Here is an 18217-nt window from a genome sequence, read left to right as displayed (position 1 = left end):
AAACTGCTATGACTCTTTACTGGAGCAAATGACAGTCCCTTCGAAATTACACTTTTTTGTGTGTCTGTCAATATAACTTTACTTAAATTGAATACACTACTCTCCCTGATCACTAAGATTGTGAACAATGCATAATATATTCATTTTTATTGTAAGTGTTCATTTTTAAATTTATAAAGTTTAGTTTTATCATTGTATTGGTCTGCACTATGGTATAATTTTTCTTCACATACACTTGGTTGCTGAGCTGACAATTGGAGACCGCTTCACAGAGTGGAGAACAACATCCTTAGCAGAGACCATTGTGTGTCTAAATCGCTTGAATACAACTTACATCTTGTAAGTAGGCACAACATACGAGCCAAGACAAGACATTTAATTTTACACTATCTAAAAACTGTCTACACTTACCTGTTAGGCTCACGGGGAACCTGGGGCAAGTATATTATGAGTAACCCTGTACTCGGTGCAGCACCTCCACCTGCGATGGTTCCTAGCAGAGACAATATATATCACTCAGCACACAGTATGTATAACCACCAATACCTTTACTTGTGAGCATAGGATACGTACTTGCATATAACATCAACAGATCAACAGGTGGTACCTCTCTAGAGGAGACACTAACTAATGCGTCTCGCAGGACGCTAACCCCTTCACCAGGTGATCCCACCCCGTGTCCAGTAACCACATACACAATACGTCTGCACCCCTAAAGGGAGAAGATATGTGTGACTGCGCAGTCACTGGTCCCGTGTGAATAATATAGGTAGGATCGTTGGTGCACTTGTTGATGAGGGTTACCTGCCGAGCACTCCAGTGCTCGGGCCTGCAACGGAGCTTCGCAAAGGATCCGATGACGGATGAACACAGGAACTACCATCCGGGGCGATCCCACCCGGGTGGCCTCTGCAGCAACACCGATGATCTGCGCCCAACCCTGTATCTTTATCACAGACTTGAGCCCAAGTCTCTTCTCAGGAAGCGCAGCGTCTGCTGTGTCCCTATCTATCACTAGTGCTACGATGACAGTGTCCCTAACCTAGGGCCTGTCCCTATAGCACCACAAGCTGGGGAGTGAAGACCTACCTGGGGCCTAGGGGTTTACTGGCCTAATCCATTCCCCTAGCTCTCCTGGCACTCACTGACACTCCCAGCCTCTGCAGCAACGCACTGCAATATACACACGATGCCCTCTTGTCAGCCCTCACAGCACTGACAGCCGTGACCTGACAAGATTGCACACCACACGCACCTAAGGGCAGAGTCCCTAACCTAGAGGCCATCCCTTATTAATTACCCACTAACCTGGTGGGGAGTTGGGGCCTGTCTGGGACCTGGGGAACCTTACCTGGTGCAGGAGCCACTTGCTCACTACACCCTTCCTTCCCCTTCTATCTCCCAGCTCCAACTGCCGTTGCTCTAAGCCCGCGAAATGTATCTATCTGCCTGTCTGGGAATCCTTGGCCCTCATTGGCCACTATGAGGCACCTGGTGCCTGCCTCGCTATGCCCCATGGGAGTTGTAGTCCTGGGGAGGCTGTCTTGGCATTGGGGCCGCGTGCGCACTTGATCTGCGCTTGCGCGAGTCCCTAATGGCCGCCGCAACTTTCTGACTATCTGCACATGGACCGCGCACGCTTGCGCAACCCGTCATGGCGGCCCCCGCTAGCCGGGTACGCCGCCGAGCCTCCGAGCGCTCGAAGCGCTCCCTGCACTGGCCCCCAACCTCGTGTTGTGTCAGCGGGTCCGTTGCTGCCTCCGGCGGCTCCCGCGACCGCTCGGCACTTCGGGAGGGGGGTCTCTAGGACATGGAGGGCACCGGGGCTACATTTAAAAATAAATATTCTCTCATCAATACATTTAACACCTTGTTCTGAAATCTAGACAAGTACATGGCATTTTGATGCAGAGAAATTGCTTTCTGAGATGTTTCTTTGCTCCTTGTTTTCACAGAGTATTCTGTTATTTATTTTACTATTTTTGCAGAAAGTGAGATAACTAAGAAACACTGGTAAGAAAGGTACACTGAAACACGAATTCTGTCCGGAGACAAGCTGGTAAGAAAGGTACACAAAAAACACGAATTCTGCCCGGAGACAATCTGGTAAGAAAGGTACACAAAAAACACGAATTCTGCCCGGAGACAATCTGGTAAGAAAGGTACACAAAAAACACGAATTCTGCCCGGAGACAATCTGGTAAGAAAGGTACACTGAAACACGAATTCTGCCCGGAGACAATCTGGTAAGAAAGGTACACTGAAACACGAATTCTGCCCGGAGACAAGCTGGATGTTTGAGGCTGGGGTGGGGGGATTCCAGCGTCCTGAGACCAGGAAGGGAGTCTGGGGTAAACTGGGATAAGAAAATGTTACATCGCATGCTGATAATATTCTACCTTCTAGTGAAACATCTCGCCCGTAATTAACCCCCGCACTGCTGGAGAGGATGAAAACATTACAATGCTTTGCAGGCCCCTCTGGAAGCAATGGATACTGATTAATTACACAGATTAATTTGCAATACGTGAAGATCCCTCTTAATCTTTCTGTCTTTTAGCGCTTTTAGTGGCAGAATTTGTTATTTATATTCATGCTGTAAATTTTTGATCAGCGTGATGGACCTGAACCCAGAACCTGAATCCAGAACCTGAGGCCGAAGCCATTCCGAATTTGGGGTTCATTTTCTGCAATAACCTAACACCCTCCCTAGGTAAATACATATCAGGGATTTTCATGTCCAGGTACATTTTAACCAATTACACATTTGATCACAAAGCCACAATTGTATCCTGTACACACAACTGTGTAATCAGTGTCTTATAAGACTTCTGTCACGTACACATCTCCTATCTGTAGGACTTTGCTGCCTTAATGGGCTTCTTATTCCATCCCAATTAATAATACTCATTATTATATGCTTGTGGATTCCAGAGGAGCGTGGTTAATAATGGAGCAGCTGCCTCTTCCCTGTGCGTATAAATAATAGATACGGTTTTGCCTGTTGGTTAATATGCCTCACGCACCTAAACATTAAACACATGGAGAGGCCGGAGCCCAGCTGTGTGCTCCATTCCGCCGCTGCTCACATCCCGACTCACACAACCAGTGTATGATTAGGCCGGGAGTTTCCTCTGTGCTCGGGCCCCGGGTCAGTTAGCTCTGCTCTGCGCTAATGATTATAGCCGATGCATGGGAAGGGCCCAGGGGTCTGAGAATGAAGAGAGCCTGTAACCGGGACCCCCTCCCAGATTATAATGGGGAGTAATATAAACAGTGCAGGATCGCTGAACATTAACCCCTCCCCTGCCAGAAAGGCTAGCCATGCAATAATGGAACATAGCTTTGTGTGGTATATTGCATTACATCTTCTTATTCTTCTTTCACTGTGTAACAGATCAGAGAGTACACACAAGGAAGAGACCTGTGAGGTTAGGAAAGCTCTGTACACATGAAGAAGAGACCTGTGAGGTTTGGAAAATTCTATACAAGTGAAGAAACCTGTGAGGTTTGGAATTATCCTTTCCTATTGTCTGATTTTGCTGCGATTATTGTATTATCATAATTCCCTGTACTGTATTCTTTGTGAAGCGCTGAGTACACTTTAGGCGCTATATAAATAAAGATATACATACATTCCTACATACACACGAAGAAGAGACCTGTTAAGTTTGGAATGCTCTGTATTCTTGAAAAATAGACCTGTGAGGTTTGGACAGTTCTGTACATGTGAAGAAGAGACCTGTGAGGTTTGAACAGTTCTGTACATGTGAAGAAGAAGAGACCTGTGAGGTTTGGACAGTTCTGTACATGTGAAGAAGAAACCTTCATATTATGGGCATGGTTTACCACTGTGACAATCAATGGGTTGATGGGGTGGAGGTACGTGCCCAGGGGAGGGTTATTTGGCCTCTTGGGTGGGTAGTGGAGGGGGGCTTAACCCCTTAATTACGATAGTGGTTAATATCCCTAAGGTGATTAAGGGGTTAGTGGCCAGTAGTTAGTATTGTTTAATTTTACTGTTGGTGCCTGCTGAAGAAGAGGGAGATGAAGAGGACGAGGGCGGCCTTCATCCTGGCAGGGGTAAGTTCAACTTTAATTTACTATATGCTGGCTGGATAATGTTTTATTTTTAATGGGCAAATGCACTATTATCCAGATCTAATTTTGACCATTGCTGTACTTTATGTGTTGGGGAGGGGGAGGGTGTTAGTAGGGTAGTTGTATTTTAATGTTTCTTGGGGGTAGAGGGGGTGGGTGAAGGGGGTAGTTTCCCCAAGGTGGGTAGCAGGAGGGGTTAACCCTTTTATTACCATTGCAATTACCCCCGCTATGGTAGTGAAGGGGTAACTCCTCCCACAACCTTCCCAGTAGGCATAACCACCCACCCTGGGGCAAATACCCCCTTCACACACCCTCTCTACCCCAAGAAACAAGGTACTTGGGTTTAACCCCTTTTTTGCTTAATCGACTAGATACTAAGGTAATGAAGCTGTTTCTATTTTATTTTAATAACACGGTATTGTACCAGGGGGTCTCTGGAGCAGAACCGCATTAATTTCAGGTACCGGGACCCCCTGCTTCCTGAGTTACAGGCCCCAGTATGGGGTTCTGGTATCTCCCTGCTTTGTTTAAATGTTCTGTGTCACATGACCCGGAGATTTAAATACACAGGAGATACCGGCACCCCACACCAGGGGGCCTGTAACTTGGGAAGCAGGGGGTCCCAGAGGCTGAAATTAATGCGGTTCTGCTCCGGAACCCCCCTGCTACAATACTGTGTTATTAAAATGTAAATAAAAGCATTGAGATCGCCTGTAAGAGCTGTGCAGGGAGATGCAGCTTTCTCTCTGTCCAGGGAGAACGCCTGTAAGAGCTGTGCAGGGAGATGCAGCTCTCTCTGTGCAGGGAAATCGCCTGTAAGAGCTGGGCAGGGAGATGTGGCTCTCTCTATGCAGGGAGATCGCCTGTGAGAGCTGTGCAGGGAGATGCAGCTCTCTCTGTGCAGGGAGATCGCCTGTAAGAGCTGTGCAGGGAGATGCAGCTCTCTCTGTGCAGGGAGATCCCCTTTAAGAGCTGTGCAGGGAGATGCAGCTCTCTCTGTGCAGGGAGATCGCCTGTAAGAGCTGTGCAGGGAGATGCAGCTCTCTCTGTGCAGGGAGATCGCCTGTAAGAGCTGTGCAGGGAGATGCAGCTCTCTCTGTGCAGGGAGATCCCCTTTAAGAGCTGTGCAGGGAGATGCAGCTCTCTCTGTGCAGGGAGATCGCCTGTAAGAGCTATGCAGGGAGATGCAGCTCTCTCTCTGTGCAGGGAGATCGCCTGTAAGAGCTGTGTACACTACCGACACACTTTATTGAAGTGTGGTCGGTACCGCAAGCCGGAAAATCTCCCGGCTTGCTAGTGGCCGCCCCTCGGCGTGCCGCGCGTCATAGACGCGCGGTCACACGTCATCGGGAGCGTGCGCCCCCTGCACGCGTGTCCAGGGGCTCCCCGAGGGAGCCCTGGTGTCCCGCGATCGCGGGACAGCGGCAGGGGGTTCCGGGGGACCCGGCGGACCCGGCAGCGGTAGGGAGAGCGCCCCGATCGGAGGGCGCTCTTCCGCTGCTTCGGCGCGCGCCCGTCACACTCGGGCGCGCGCCAGGCTACTGCTGCGGCACAGAACGGGCAAATGCTCGAATAAACTGTGCCGCAGCAGTAGGGAGATGCAGCTCTCTCTCTGTGCAGGGAGATGCAGCTCTCTCTCTGTGCAGGGAGATCTCCTGTAAGAGCTGTGCAGGGAGACACAGCATCACTCTGTGCAGGGATATCGCCTGTAAGAGCTGTGCAGGGAGATGCAGCTCTCTCTCTGTGCAGGGAGATCGCCTGTAAGAGCTGTGTAGGGAGATGCAGCTCTCTCTCTATGCAGGGAGATCGCCTGTAAGAGCTGTGTAGGGAGAGGCAGCTCTCTCTGTGCAGGGAGATCATCTGTAAGAGCTGTGCAGGAAGATGCAGCTCTCTCTATGCAGGGAGATCGCCTGTAAGAGCTGTGCAGGGAGATCGCCTGTAAGAGCAGTGCAGGGAGATGCAGCTCTCTCTGTGCAGGGAGATGCAGCTCTCTCTGTGCAGGGAAATCACCTGTAGAGCTGTGCAGGGAGATGCAGCTCTCTCTGTGCAGGGAGAGGCAGCTTTCTCTGTGCAGGGAGATCGCCTGTAGAGCTGTGCAGGGAGATGCAGCTCTCTCTGTGCAGGGAGAGGCAGCTTTCTCTGTGCAGGGAGAACGCCTGTAGAGCTGTGCAGGGAGATGCAGCTCTCTCTGTGCAGTGAGAGGCAGCTTTCTCTGTGCAGGGAGATCGCCTGTAGAGCAGTGCAGGGAGATGCAGCTCTCTCTGTGCAGGGAGAGGCAGCTTTCTCTGTGCAGGGAGATCGCCTGTAGAGCTGTGCAGGGAGATGCAGCTCTCTCTGTGCAGGGAGAGGCAGCTTTCTCTGTGCAGGGAGATCGCCTGTAGAGCAGTGCAGGGAGATGCAGCTCTCTCTGTGCAGGGAGAGGCAGCTTTATCTGTGCAGGGAGATCGCCTGTAGAGCAGTGCAGGGAGATGCAGCTCTCTCTGTGCAGGGAGAGGCAGCTTTCTCTGTGCAGGGAGATCGCCTGTAGAGCTGTGCAGGGAGATGCAGCTCTCTCTGTGCAGGGAGAGGCAGCTTTCTCTGTGCAGGGAGATCGCCTGTAGAGCAGTGCAGGGAGATGCAGCTCTCTCTGTGCAGGGAGAGGCAGCTTTCTCTGTGCAGGGAGATCGCCTGTAGAGCTGTGCAGGGAGATGCAGCTCTCTCTGTGCAGGGAGATCGCACGGGCAGAACTTAGAAAAAGGCTGAGATAAGGACACTGCTGTCCTGGGCAGTGTGTGACTTGGAATAATTCTTTCTGAATACGGTGATAACACAAATGTCCGATCATGAGGTAGGGTCATGCCAAATCGGTCGGTTTGGCAGTGATAACATCGAAGCTCCTAGAATGAGCCCCAAAGAATGAAGGAAACGTGAGAGCAATCTCTAAACCCTCCCAGCGGATACAGCAAATCTTCAATAGCAGTATCACGAGACCGTCATTGTGTTGCAGAGTACAGCATGTCTGGCCGGCCTTTCCCCGTCATTGTGTTGCAGAGTACAGCATGTCCGGCCGGCCTTTCCTCGGCATTGTGTTGCAGAGTACAACATGTCCGGCCGGTCTTTCCTCGTCATTGTGTTGCAGAATACAGCATGTCCAGCCGGCCTTTCCCCGTCATTGTGTTGCAGAGTACAACATGTCCGGCCGTCCTTTCCTCGTCATTGTGTTGCAGAGTACAGCATGTCCGGCCGGCCTTTCCTCGTCATTGTGTTGCAGAGTACAACATGTCCGGCCGGCCTTTCCTCGTCATTGTGTTACAGAGTACAGCATGTCCGGCCGGCCTTTCCTCGTCATTGTGTTACAGAGTACAGCATGTCCGGCCGGCCTTTCCCCGTCACTGTGTTACAGTGTACAACATGTCTGGCCGGCCTTTCCTCGGCATTGTGTTGCAGAGTACAGCATGTCCGGCCGGCCTTTCCTCGGCATTGTGTTGCAGAGTACAGCATGTCCGGCCGGCCTTTCCTCGTCATTGTGTTGCAGAGTACAGCATGTCCGGCCGGCCTTTCCTCGGCATTGTGTTGCAGAGTACAACATATCCGGCCGGCCTTTCCCCGTCATTGTGTTGCAGAGTACAGCATGTCCGGCCGGCCTTTCCTCGGCATTGTGTTGCAGAGTACAGCATGTCCGGCCGGCCTTTCCTCGTCATTGTGTTGCAGAGTACAGCATGTCCGGCCGGCCTTTCCTCGGCATTGTGTTGCAGAGTACAACATATCCGGCCGGCCTTTCCTCGTCATTGTGTTGCAGAGTACAGCATGTCCGGCTGGCCTTTCCTCGTCATTGTGTTGCAGAGTACAACATGTCCGGCCAGGCCTTTCCTCGTCATTGTGTTGCAGAGTACAGCATGTCCGGCCGGCCTTTCCTCGTCATTGTGTTGCAGAGTACAACATGTCCGGCCGGCCTTTCCCCGTCATTGTGTTGCAGAGTACAGCATGTCCGGCCGGCCTTTCCTCGTCATTGTGTTGCAGAGTACAGCATGTCCGGCCGGCCTTTCCTCGTCATTGTGTTGCAGAGTACAACATGTCCGGCCGGCCTTTCCTCGTCATTGTGTTACAGAGTACAACATGTCCGGCTGGCCTTTCCTCGTCATTGTGTTGCAGAGTACAACATATCCGGCCGGCCTTTCCCCGTCATTGTGTTGCAGAGTACAGCATGTCCGACCGGCCTTTCCTCGTCATTGTGTTGCAGAGTACAACATGTCTGGCCGGCCTTTCCCCGTCATTGTGTTGCAGAGTACAGCATGTCCGGCCGGCCTTTCCTCGTCATTGTGTTGCAGAGTACAGCATGTCCGGCCGGCCTTTCCTCGTCATTGTGTTGCAGAGTACAACATGTCCGGCGGCCTTTCCTCGTCATTGTGTTGCAGAGTACAGCATGTCCGGCCTGCCTTTCCCCGTCATTGTGTTGCAGAGTACAACATGTCCGGCCGGCCTTTCCCCGTCATTGTGTTGCAGAGTACAACATGTCCGGCGGCCTTTCCCCGTCATTGTGTTGCAGAGTACAGCATGTCCGGCGGCCTTTCCTCGTCATTGTGTTGCAGAGTACAGCATGTCCGGCGGCCTTTCCCCGTCATTGTGTTGCAGAGTACAGCATGTCCGGCCGGCCTTTCCCCGTCATTGTGTTGCAGAGTACAACATGTCCGGCCGGCCTTTCCTCGTCATTTTGTTGCAGAGTACAGCATGTCCGGCCGGCCTTTCCTCGTCATTGTGTTGCAGAGTACAACATGTCCGGCCGGCTTTTCCCCGTCATTGTGTTGCAGAGTACAACATATCCGGCCGGCCTTTCCTCGTCATTGTGTTGCAGAGTACAGCATGTCCGGCCGGCCTTTCCTCGTCATTGTGTTGCAGAGTACAGCATGTCCGGCCGGCCTTTCCTCGTCATTGTGTTGCAGAGTACAACATGTCCGGCCGGCCTTTCCCCGTCATTGTGTTGCAGAGTACAGCATGTCCGGCCGGCCTTTCCTCGTCATTGTGTTGCAGAGTACAACATGTCCGGCCGGCCTTTCCCCGTCATTGTGTTGCAGAGTACAACATGTCCGGCCGGCCTTTCCTCGTCATTTTGTTGCAGAGTACAGCATGTCCGGCCGGCCTTTCCTCGTCATTGTGTTGCAGAGTACAACATGTCCGGCCGGCCTTTCCCCGTCATTGTGTTGCAGAGTACAACATATCCAGCCGGCCTTTCCTCGTCATTGTGTTGCAGAGTACAGCATGTCCGGCCGGCCTTTCCCCGTCATTGTGTTGCAGAGTACAGCATGTCCGGCGGCCTTTCCTCGTCATTGTGTTGCAGAGTACAGCATGTCCGGCCGGCCTTTCCTCGTCATTGTGTTGCAGAGTACAGCATGTCCGGCCGGCCTTTCCTCGTCATTGTGTTGCAGAGTGCAACATGTCCGGCCGGCCTTTCCTCGTCACTGTGTTACAGTGTACAGCATGTCCGGTCGGCCTTTCCTCGTCATTGTGTTGCAGAGTACAACATGTCCGGCCGGCCTTTCCCCGTCATTGTGTTGCAGAGTACAGCATGTCCGGCCGGCCTTTCCTCGTCATTGTGTTGCAGAGTACAACATGTCCGGCCGGCCTTTCCCCGTCATTGTGTTGCAGAGTACAGCATGTCCGGCCGGCCTTTCCCCGTCATTGTGTTGCAGAGTACAGCATGTCCGGCCGGCCTTTCCTCGTCATTGTGTTGCAGAGTACAGCATGTCCGGCCGGCCTTTCCTCGTCATTGTGTTGCAGAGTACAGCATGTCCGGCCGGCCTTTCCCCGTCATTGTGTTGCAGAGTACAGCATGTCCGGCCGGCCTTTCCCCGTCATTGTGTTGCAGAGTACAGCATGTCCGGCCGGCCTTACCTCGTCATTGTGTTGCAGAGTACAGCATGTCCGGCCGGCCTTTCCCCGTCATTGTGTTGCAGAGTACAGCATGTCCGGCCGGCCTTTCCCCGTCATTGTGTTGCAGAGTACAGCATGTCCGGCCGGCCTTACCTCGTCATTGTGTTGCAGAGTACAGCATGTCCGGCCAGCCTTTCCCCGTCATTGTGTTGCAGAGTACAGCATGTCCGGCCGGCCTTTCCTCGTCATTGTGTTGCAGAGTACAGCATGTCCGGCCGGCCTTTCCCCGTCATTGTGTTGCAGAGTACAACATGTCCGGCCGGCCTTTCCCCGTCATTGTGTTGCAGAGTACAGCATGTCCGGCCGGCCTTTCCTCGGCATTGTGTTGCAGAGTACAACATGTCCGGCCGGCCTTTCCTCGTCATTGTGTTGCAGAGTACAGCATGTCCGGCCGGCCTTTCCCCGTCATTGTGTTGCAGAGTACAACATGTCCGGCCGGCCTTTCCTCGTCATTGTGTTGCAGAGTACAACATGTCCGGCCGGCCTTTCCTCGTCATTGTGTTGCAGAGTACAACATGTCCGGCCGGCCTTTCCTCGTCATTGTGTTGCAGAGTACAACATGTCCGGCCGGCCTTTCCTCGTCATTGTGTTGCAGAGTACAACATGTCCGGCCGGCCTTTCCTCGTCATTGTGTTGCAGAGTACAGCATGTCCGGCCGGCCTTTCCCCGTCATTGTGTTGCAGAGTACAACATGTCCGGCCGGCCTTTCCTCGTCATTGTGTTGCAGAGTACAGCATGTCCGGCCGGCCTTTCCTCGTCATTGTGTTGCAGAGTACAACATGTCCGGCCGGCCTTTCCTCGTCATTGTGTTGCAGAGTACAATATGTCCGGCCGGCCTTTCCCCGTCATTGTGTTGCAGAGTACAGCATGTCCGGCCGGCCTTTCCCCGTCATTGTGTTACAGAGTACAACATGTCCGGCCGGCCTTTCCTCGTCATTGTGTTGCAGAGTACAGCATGTCCGGCCGGCCTTTCCCTGTCATTGTGTTACAGAGTACAGCATGTCCGGCCGGCCTTTCCTCGTCATTGTGTTGCAGAGTACAACATGTCCGGCCGGCCTTTCCCCGTCATTGTGTTGCAGAGTACAACATGTCCGGCCGGCCTTTCCCCGTCATTGAGTTACAGAGTACAACATGTCCGGCCGGCCTTTCCCCGTCATTGAGTTACAGAGTACAACATGTCCGGCCGGCCTTTCCTCGTCATTGTGTTGCAGAGTACAACATGTCCGGCCGGCCTTTCCCCGTCATTGTGTTGCAGAGTACAGCATGTCCGGCCGGCCTTTCCCCGTCATTGTGTTGCAGAGTACAGCATGTCCGGCCGGCCTTTCCCCGTCATTGTGTTGCAGAGTACAGCATGTCCGGCCGGCCTTTCCTCGTCATTGTGTTGCAGAGTACAACATGTCCGGCCGGCCTTTCCCCGTCATTGTGTTGCAGAGTACAGCATGTCCGGCCGGCCTTTCCCCGTCATTGTGTTGCAGAGTACAGCATGTCCGGCCGGCCTTTCCTCGTCATTGTGTTGCAGAGTACAGCATGTCCGGCCGGCCTTTCCTCGTCATTGTGTTGCAGAGTACAACATGTCCGGCCGGCCTTTCCTCGTCACTGTGTTGCAGAGTACAGCATGTCCAGCCGGCCTTTCCCCGTCATTGTGTTGCAGAGTACAGCATGTCCGGCCGGCCTTTCCCCGTCATTGTGTTGCAGAGTACAGCATGTCCGGCCGGCCTTTCCTCGTCATTGTGTTGCAGAGTACAGCATGTCCGGCCGGCCTTTCCTCGTCATTGTGTTGCAGAGTACAGCATGTCCGGCCGGCCTTTCCTCGTCATTGTGTTGCAGAGTACAGCATGTCCGGCCGGCCTTTCCCCGTCATTGTGTTGCAGAGTACAACATGTCCGGCCGGCCTTTCCTTGTCATTGTGTTGCAGAGTACAACATGTCCGGCGGCCTTTCCCCGTCATTGTGTTGCAGAGTACAGCATGTCCGGCCGGCCTTTCCTCGTCATTGTGTTGCAGAGTACAACATGTCCGGCCGGCCTTTCCCCGTCATTGTGTTGCAGAGTACAGCATGTCCGGCCGGCCTTTCCCCGTCATTGTGTTGCAGAGTACAACATGTCCGCCCGGCCTTTCCTCGTCATTGTGTTGCAGAGTACAACATGTCCGGCCGGCCTTTCCCCGTCATTGTGTTGCAGAGTACAGCATGTCCGGCCGGCCTTTCCTCGTCATTGTGTTGCAGAGTACAACATGTCCGGCCGGCCTTTCCCCGTCATTGTGTTGCAGAGTACAGCATGTCCGCCCGGCCTTTCCTCGTCATTGTGTTGCAGAGTACAACATATCCGGCCGGCCTTTCCTCGTCATTGTGTTGCAGAGTACAACATGTCCGGCGGCCTTTCCCCGTCATTGTGTTGCAGAGTACAACATGTCCGGCCGGCCTTTCCCCGTCATTGTGTTGCAGAGTACAGCATGTCCGGCCGGCCTTTCCCCGTCATTGTGTTGCAGAGTACAGCATGTCCGGCCGGCCTTTCCTCGTCATTGTGTTGCAGAGTACAACATGTCCGGCCGGCCTTTCCCCGTCATTGTGTTGCAGAGTACAGCATGTCCGGCCGGCCTTTCCCCGTCATTGTGTTGCAGAGTACAGCATGTCCGGCCGGCCTTTCCTCGTCATTGTGTTGCAGAGTACAGCATGTCCGGCCGGCCTTTCCCCGTCATTGTGTTGCAGAGTACAACATGTCCGGCCGGCCTTTCCTTGTCATTGTGTTGCAGAGTACAACATGTCCGGCGGCCTTTCCCCGTCATTGTGTTGCAGAGTACAGCATGTCCGGCCGGCCTTTCCTTGTCATTGTGTTGCAGAGTACAGCATGTCCGGCCGGCCTTTCCCCGTCATTGTGTTGCAGAGTACAGCATGTCCGGCCGGCCTTTCCTCGTCATTGTGTTGCAGAGTACAACATGTCCGGCCGGCCTTTCCCCGTCATTGAGTTACAGAGTACAGCATGTCCGGCCGGCCTTTCCTCGTCATTGTGTTGCAGAGTACAACATCTCCGCCCGGCCTTTCCTCGTCATTGTGTTGCAGAGTACAACATATCCGGCCGGCCTTTCCTCGTCATTGTGTTGCAGAGTACAACATGTCCGGCCGGCCTTTCCCCGTCATTGTGTTGCAGAGTACAGCATGTCCGGCCGGCCTTTCCTCGTCATTGTGTTACAGAGTGCAACATGTCCGGCCGGCCTTTCCTCGTCATTGTGTTACAGAGTGCAACATGTCCGGCGGCCTTTCCCCGTCATTGTGTTGCAGAGTACAGCATGTCCGGCCGGCCTTTCCTCGGCATTGTGTTGCAGAGTACAGCATGTCCGGCCGTCCTTTCCTCGTCATTGTGTTGCAGAGTACAACATGTCCGGCCGGCCTTTCCTCGTCATTGTGTTGCAGAGTACAGCATGTCCGGCCGGCCTTTCCTCGTCATTGTGTTGCAGAGTACAACATGTCCGGCCGGCCTTTCCTCGGCATTGTGTTGCAGAGTACAACATGTCCGGCCGGCCTTTCCCCGTCATTGTGTTGCAGAGTACAACATGTCCGGCCAGGCCTTTCCTCGTCATTGTGTTGCAGAGTACAGCATGTCCGGCCGGCCTTTCCTCGTCATTGTGTTGCAGAGTACAGCATGTCCGGCCGGCCTTTCCTCGTCATTGTGTTGCAGAGTACAGCATGTCCGGCCGGCCTTTCCTCGTCATTGTGTTGCAGAGTACAACATGTCCGGCCGGCCTTTCCTCGTCATTGTGTTGCAGAGTACAGCATGTCCGGCCGGCCTTTCCCCGTCATTGTGTTGCAGAGTACAGCATGTCCGGCCGGCCTTTCCCCGTCATTGTGTTGCAGAGTACAACATGTCCGGCCGGCCTTTCCTCGTCATAGTGTTACAGAGTACAGCATGTCCGGCCGGCCTTTCCCCGTCATTGTGTTGCAGAGTACAACATGTCCGGCCGGCCTTTCCCCGTCATTGTGTTGCAGAGTACAGCATGTCCGGCCGGCCTTTCCTCGTCATTGTGTTGCAGAGTACAACATGTCCGGCCGGCCTTTCCTCGTCATTGTGTTGCAGAGTACAGCATGTCCGGCCGGCCTTTCCCCGTCATTGTGTTGCAGAGTACAGCATGTCCGGTCGGCCTTTCCTCGTCATTGTGTTGCAGAGTACAACATGTCCGGCCGGCCTTTCCTCGTCATTGTGTTGCAGAGTACAACATCTCCGCCCGGCCTTTCCTCGTCATTGTGTTGCAGAGTACAACATATCCGGCCGGCCTTTCCTCGTCATTGTGTTGCAGAGTACAACATGTCCGGCCGGCCTTTCCCCGTCATTGTGTTGCAGAGTACAGCATGTCCGGCCGGCCTTTCCTCGTCATTGTGTTACAGAGTGCAACATGTCCGGCCGGCCTTTCCTCGTCATTGTGTTACAGAGTGCAACATGTCCGGCGGCCTTTCCCCGTCATTGTGTTGCAGAGTACAGCATGTCCGGCCGGCCTTTCCTCGGCATTGTGTTGCAGAGTACAGCATGTCCGGCCGTCCTTTCCTCGTCATTGTGTTGCAGAGTACAACATGTCCGGCCGGCCTTTCCTCGTCATTGTGTTGCAGAGTACAGCATGTCCGGCCGGCCTTTCCTCGTCATTGTGTTGCAGAGTACAACATGTCCGGCCGGCCTTTCCTCGGCATTGTGTTGCAGAGTACAACATGTCCGGCCGGCCTTTCCCCGTCATTGTGTTGCAGAGTACAACATGTCCGGCCAGGCCTTTCCTCGTCATTGTGTTGCAGAGTACAGCATGTCCGGCCGGCCTTTCCTCGTCATTGTGTTGCAGAGTACAGCATGTCCGGCCGGCCTTTCCTCGTCATTGTGTTGCAGAGTACAGCATGTCCGGCCGGCCTTTCCTCGTCATTGTGTTGCAGAGTACAACATGTCCGGCCGGCCTTTCCTCGTCATTGTGTTGCAGAGTACAGCATGTCCGGCCGGCCTTTCCCCGTCATTGTGTTGCAGAGTACAGCATGTCCGGCCGGCCTTTCCCCGTCATTGTGTTGCAGAGTACAACATGTCCGGCCGGCCTTTCCTCGTCATAGTGTTACAGAGTACAGCATGTCCGGCCGGCCTTTCCCCGTCATTGTGTTGCAGAGTACAACATGTCCGGCCGGCCTTTCCCCGTCATTGTGTTGCAGAGTACAGCATGTCCGGCCGGCCTTTCCTCGTCATTGTGTTGCAGAGTACAACATGTCCGGCCGGCCTTTCCTCGTCATTGTGTTGCAGAGTACAGCATGTCCGGCCGGCCTTTCCCCGTCATTGTGTTGCAGAGTACAGCATGTCCGGTCGGCCTTTCCTCGTCATTGTGTTGCAGAGTACAACATGTCCGGCCGGCCTTTCCTCGTCATTGTGTTGCAGAGTACAACATGTCCGGCCGGCCTTTCCTCGTCATTGTGTTGCAGAGTACAGCATGTCCGGCCGGCCTTTCCCCGTCATTGTGTTGCAGAGTACAACATGTCCGGCCGGCCTTTCCCCGTCATTGTGTTGCAGAGTACAGCATGTCCGGTCGGCCTTTCCTCGTCATAGTGTTACAGAGTACAGCATGTCCGGCCGGCCTTTCCTCGTCATTGTGTTGCAGAGTACAGCATGTCCGGCCGGCCTTTCCTCGTCATTGTGTTGCAGAGTACAACATGTCCGGCCGGCCTTTCCTCGTCATTGTGTTGCAGAGTACAGCATGTCCGGCCGGCCTTTCCTCGTCATTGTGTTGCAGAGTACAGCATGTCCGGCCGGCCTTTCCTCGTCATTGTGTTGCAGAGTACAACATGTCCGGCGGCCTTTCCTCGTCATTGTGTTGCAGAGTACAACATGTCCGGCCGGCCTTTCCTCGTCATTGTGTTGCAGAGTACAGCATGTCCGGCCGGCCTTTCCTCGTCATTGTGTTGCAGAGTACAACATGTCCGGCCGGCCTTTCCTCGTCATTGTGTTGCAGAGTACAGCATGTCCGGCCGGCCTTTCCCCGTCATTGTGTTGCAGAGTACAACATGTCCGGCCAGGCCTTTCCTCGTCATTGTGTTGCAGAGTACAGCATGTCCGGCCGGCCTTTCCTCGTCATTGTGTTGCAGAGTACAGCATGTCCGGCCGGCCTTTCCTCGTCATTGTGTTGCAGAGTACAACATGTCCGGCCGGCCTTTCCCCGTCATTGTGTTGCAGAGTACAGCATGTCCGGCCGGCCTTTCCCCGTCATTGTGTTGCAGAGTACAGCATGTCCGGCCGGCCTTTCCTCGGCATTGTGTTGCAGAGTACAACATGTCCGGCCGGCCTTTCCTCGTCATTGTGTTGCAGAGTACAGCATGTCCGGCCGGCCTTTCCTCGTCATTGTGTTGCAGAGTACAGCATGTCCGGCCGGCCTTTCCTCGGCATTGTGTTGCAGAGTACAACATGTCCGGCCGGCCTTTCCTCGTCATTGTGTTGCAGAGTACAACATGTCCGGCCGGCCTTTCCTCGTCATTGTGTTGCAGAGTACAGCATGTCCGGCCGGCCTTTCCTCGGCATTGTGTTGCAGAGTACAACATGTCCGGCCGGCCTTTCCCCGTCATTGTGTTGCAGAGTACAGCATGTCCGGCCGGCCTTTCCTTGGCATTGTGTTGCAGAGTACAACATGTCCGGCCGGCCTTTCCCCGTCATTGTGTTGCAGAGTACAACATGTCCGGCCGGCCTTTCCTCGTCATTGTGTTGCAGAGTACAGCATGTCCGTCCGGCCTTTCCCCGTCATTGTGTTGCAGAGTACAACATGTCCGGCCGGCCTTTCCCCGTCATTGTGTTGCAGAGTACAACATGTCCGGCCGGCCTTTCCTCGTCATTGTGTTGCAGAGTACAGCATGTCCGGCCGGCCTTTCCCCGTCATTGTGTTGCAGAGTACAACATGTCCGGCCGGCCTTTCCCCGTCATTGTGTTGCAGAGTACAGCATGTCCGGTCGGCCTTTCCTCGTCATAGTGTTACAGAGTACAGCATGTCCGGCCGGCCTTTCCTCGTCATTGTGTTGCAGAGTACAGCATGTCCGGCCGGCCTTTCCTCGTCATTGTGTTGCAGAGTACAACATGTCCGGCCGGCCTTTCCTCGTCATTGTGTTGCAGAGTACAGCATGTCCGGCCGGCCTTTCCTCGTCATTGTGTTGCAGAGTACAACATGTCCGGCCGGCCTTTCCTCGTCATTGTGTTGCAGAGTACAACATGTCCGGCGGCCTTTCCCCGTCATTGTGTTGCAGAGTACAGCATGTCCGGCCGGCCTTTCCTCGTCATTGTGTTGCAGAGTACAACATGTCCGGCCGGCCTTTCCTCGTCATTGTGTTGCAGAGTACAACATGTCCGTCCGGCCTTTCCTCGTCATTGTGTTGCAGAGTACAACATGTCCGGCCGGCATTTCCCTGTCATTGTGTTGCAGAGTACAACATGTCCGGCCGTCCTTTCCTCGGCATTGTGTTGCAGAGTACAACATGTCCGGCCGGCCTTTCCTCGTCATTGTGTTGCAGAGTACAGCATGTCCGGCCGGCCTTTCCTCGTCATTGTGTTGCAGAGTACAACATGTCCGGCCGGCCTTTCCTCGTCATTGTGTTGCAGAGTACAGCATGTCCGGCCGGCCTTTCCTCGTCATTGTGTTGCAGAGTACAACATGTCCGGCCGGCCTTTCCTCGTCATTGTGTTGCAGAGTACAGCATGTCCGGCCGGCCTTTCCCCGTCATTGTGTTGCAGAGTACAACATGTCCGGCCAGGCCTTTCCTCGTCATTGTGTTGCAGAGTACAGCATGTCCGGCCGGCCTTTCCTCGTCATTGTGTTGCAGAGTACAGCATGTCCGGCCGGCCTTTCCTCGTCATTGTGTTGCAGAGTACAGCATGTCCGGCCGGCCTTTCCTCGGCATTGTGTTGCAGAGTACAACATGTCCGGCCGGCCTTTCCTCGTCATTGTGTTGCAGAGTACAACATGTCCGGCCGGCCTTTCCTCGTCATTGTGTTGCAGAGTACAACATGTCCGGCCGGCCTTTCCTCGTCATTGTGTTGCAGAGTACAGCATGTCCGGCCGGCCTTTCCTCGGCATTGTGTTGCAGAGTACAACATGTCCGGCCGGCCTTTCCCCGTCATTGTGTTGCAGAGTACAGCATGTCCGGCCGGCCTTTCCTTGGCATTGTGTTGCAGAGTACAACATGTCCGGCCGGCCTTTCCCCGTCATTGTGTTGCAGAG

This window comes from Ascaphus truei, chromosome 7, assembly GCF_040206685.1.
Source record: "Ascaphus truei isolate aAscTru1 chromosome 7, aAscTru1.hap1, whole genome shotgun sequence".
NCBI classification, from domain to species: Eukaryota; Metazoa; Chordata; class Amphibia; order Anura; family Ascaphidae; genus Ascaphus; species Ascaphus truei.
This window is presented reverse-complemented; position numbering follows the sequence as displayed.